Raw genomic sequence first — 4211 nt, 5'->3', positions numbered from 1 at the left:
TTAACCCATTGCGTAAAATAGCATTTGGGTTCCCCGCAATATATGCGTCAAAGTAAACACATCGTAACTTATGGATTTCCCAATGTGATATCCCCCATCTTTCAAACGAAAGCCTTTTATAAACCAAGGCATTCTTGGAACGTTCTTCGAATGTCTTACAAACTGATCTCGCCTTAAATAGTTGTGCCGAAGAATTCTGACCGACTTTAGACAAGATTTCATCAATCATGTCTCCGGGTAGGTCTCTTAAAATATTGGGTTGTCTATCCATTTTGTGTTTTTATACTGTAAAATAGACAAGAGTTAGATTCATAAAAAAAATACTTATTAATACAAGCAATTTTTACATATATCATAAAGCATAAGCACACTATATTACATATATTACACCACACGAATACAACTATCTTATTCCGACTCGCTTGTTTCTTCTTCTTCGGTTTTGGTTCGTTTTGCCAAGTTTCTAGGGATATATGATGTTCCCCTAATACGGGCAGTCGTTTTCCACATTGGTTTAGAAAAACCTGGTGGTTTAGAGGTTCCCGGGTCATTGTTACAACTTAAGGACTTCGGGGGTTGACGATACATATAAAGTTCATCGGGGTTGGAATTAGATTTCTCTATTTTTATGCCCTTTCCCTTATTATTTTCTTTTGCCTTTTTAAATTCAGTTGGGGTAATTTCTATAACATCATCGGAATTCTCGTCGGAATCCGATTCATCAGAGAATTGGTAATCCTCCCAATATTTTGCTTCCTTGGCGGAAACACCATTGACCATAATTAACCTTGGTCGGTTAGTTGAGGATTTTCTTTTACTTAACCGTTTTATTATTTCCCCCACCGGTTCTATTTCTTCATCCGGTTCCGATTCTTCTTCCGGTTCCGATTCTTCTTCCGGTTCCGACTCTTCTTCCGGTTCCTCTTCGGGAACTTGTGAATCAGTCCACGAATCATTCCAATTTACATTTGACTCTTCATTATTACTAGGTGAGTCAATGGGACTTATTCTAGAGGTAGACATCTATCACATAATATCAAACGCGTTAAGAGATTAATATATCACATAATATTCACATGTTAAAAATATATAGTTTCCAACAAAATTTGTTAAGCAATCATTTTTCAAGTAAACACGGTCGAAATCCAGACTCACTGATGTTATGCGAGGTGTATATAAAATAGTTATTAATTTTAGCAGAAAACACTATTAAATACGATACAATTTTACACAAGATATTTATTTATTTATAGAATGGATATACTTAAACCTTGCTACAACACTTATAGGCAGTGTACCTAATCGTACAGTAGTGTAGTTTTTAGTAAGTCCGGTTCGTTCCACAGGGAAATCTTTAAACAAAGCTCAACGCTATATTAGTTTACTTTTATAAAAATACAAACATATATATAAGTAATATTATTATTATAAAGGGGGGTTTTTACCGTTTAATGACCGGTTTGTCGATTTTAAGACTTTAGTCGCAGTTAAAACCTAATGTAAAATATAAAATAAATACAAGACTTAAATTAAAGCGTAAAGTAAATAACGATAATGAAATTGCGAATAATAAAAGTGCGATAAAATAAACTTACGATAATTAAAAAGTACGATAATTAAAAGTGCGATTAAATAACAATAAATAAAAGTGCGATAATTAGAAGTGCAATTAAATATAAAATAAAGGAAATTAAATATGAAATAAAAGAATTATGCTTATTTAAACTTCCGTAATCATGATGTTTGACGTGTTGATTTTAGTTTTATGCCCATGGGTTAATTGTCCTTTGTCCTGGATTATTCAATATGTCCGTCTGGTTTTTGTCCATAACAGTCCATCAGTCATAAATATAAAGTGCGAGTGTCCTCGTCAAATTATTATTATACCCGAAGTTAAATATTCCAACTAATTGGGGATTCGAATTGTAACAAGGTTTTAATACTTTGTTTAATGAATACACCAGGTTATCGACTGCGTGTAAACCAAGGTTTTACTACTTTGTTAACAATTACACCAATTACCCTTGAATGTAATTTCACCCCTGTTTTAATTATTCTAGTGGCTATTAATCCATTCCCGTGTCCGGTTAAATGAACGATTATTCGTACATATAAATACCCTGCCCATCGTGTCCGATCGAGTGTATATGGTAATTTATAGGGACGCCCAATTGTAAATCTTTATATTAACATTAACAAACTTTCATTTAGTTAAACAAATATAAAGCCCATTAATAGCCCATAGTCTAATTTCCACAAGTGTCGTTCTTTTGTCCAAACCCCAATTATGGTACAAAGCCCAATTACCCAATTTTAGTAATTAGCCCAACATCATGATTACTTCGTTTTAAATAAGCATAATAATAACTTAGCTACGAGACATTAATGTAAAAAGGTTGAACATAACTTACAATGATTAAAAATAGCGTAGCGTTACACGGACAGAATTTCGACTTACACCCTTACAATATTCGCTAACATACCCTTATTATTAGAATTATAATTAAAATTAAAATATAAATTATAAATATAAATATAAATTTTACATATGAATGAGGAAGAAAAAGATATGAAATTTTGATCAGAATTCGGTTTGCTTTATAGGCAGAGTTGATTTTTGGGGCTCCGCGACTCGCGGTGAATTTTGCCTTCAAACCCCGCGAGTCGCGGAGATTTCAATTATAGCTCACATCTTTTGGAGTCTTTCTTGCCGACGGATTTTATATATAAATATAAAATATAAATAATTAATATAATTATTTATATATTATATTATATTCTTGTGCATAGTAGACTTGTAATTTTTAGTCCGTTGCGTCGAGCGTTAAGAGTTGACTCTGGTCCTGGTTCCGGATTTTCGAACGTCCTTGCGTACAATTTTATATTTTGTACTTTGCGTTTTGAATCTTGTACTCTTGTGATTTCGAGACGTTTCTTATCAATAATTGGAACCTTTTTGATTGTCTTTTGTACTTTTGTGCTTTTTGGTCGTTTGCGTCTTCAATTCGTCGAATCTGTCTTTTGTCTTCACCTTTTATTATTTAAACGAATATCACTTGTAAATAGAACAATTGCAACTAAAAGCTTGTCTTTCTTGAGGAATAATGCTATGAAATATATGTTCGTTTTTAGCATTATCAAATATTCCCACACCTGAGCGTTGCTTGTCCTCAAGCAATATCGTCTTGAAATACTAGAATCACTTCTTTATTCTTCACACTTTGTACATCAGTGATTTCTATACGGCGGTATAAACAATGGTAGTAACGATATGGTTTACAGTCCCACATGACTATAAAAATTTAGATCCATTAAGGAAATTGGATCTTTATGAAAACATTTGATCTTTTGAAAATTAAATCTAGTTTTTTTTTTCTAGATAAGTTTTCCGGAATAACCCTTTACCGGTGTTTGCAAAATATTTTTGTGGGTTTGGTGGGTTTTAGATTTGAAAATTTTAGCTCAAAACTTGCGGTTTTGTGTCACCCACTTGCTAACCTTGTATTTGGAAAGCAACACGTCCAGTTTACTTGTCCCGTATATTACCTTTCGGTAAACTACCGTCCGGTTGTAAAGGAAAGCGTTGAACAAGCAACTGTTAAGGCAATGTCCCGTGACATGCTTTTGATTATGGTCTATAACGTGTCGGACGCAATTACTATCCTTGGTAGGAGCAATAGTAAAGCTCACCCTTATAATTTTTCGGCCTGGCACAAGGTCCTGTCTTTGACCACTATGCAACCACCGTTCTTACGGTTGACACCCGATTTGGTTCAGGTGACCTAATGAATTCCAGGTGAATTCCTAGGATTTTACGTTCAATGGTAATGAACGCATTGAAAATAGGGTTTTCAGAAAACAAATCGGTTTGTAATTTTGATCAAAATATTTTCTCGTTTAAGCTCGAGTTTAGATATCATTGAATTCCATGAGTTTGAATTCTCAATCTTTAAGGTCAATCTCTAGGATTGAGTAATATCAGTCTTAAAAGCTGATTTTTAATCTTTAAGGAGATTATCCTTTCTGGGGATCTGATTCATTAGTCTTATCCAGCTAATTTGCATGGTGCCCCCCCATTGTACGAGATAAATCCTTCTCATGGTTAGGATAAATCTGACCACTTGGCGACCCTGTTTAATGCTGAGGTCCGTGGATTTCCTGCTGATTTTAGTGATGACTTTTCTAGATTTTTCGTCAACCTACAGCTGGTC

This window comes from Rutidosis leptorrhynchoides, chromosome 6, assembly GCF_046630445.1.
Source record: "Rutidosis leptorrhynchoides isolate AG116_Rl617_1_P2 chromosome 6, CSIRO_AGI_Rlap_v1, whole genome shotgun sequence".
NCBI classification, from domain to species: Eukaryota; Viridiplantae; Streptophyta; class Magnoliopsida; order Asterales; family Asteraceae; genus Rutidosis; species Rutidosis leptorrhynchoides.
The sequence above is the reverse complement of the archived record's forward strand: the minus strand, read 5'-3'. Positions refer to the sequence as shown.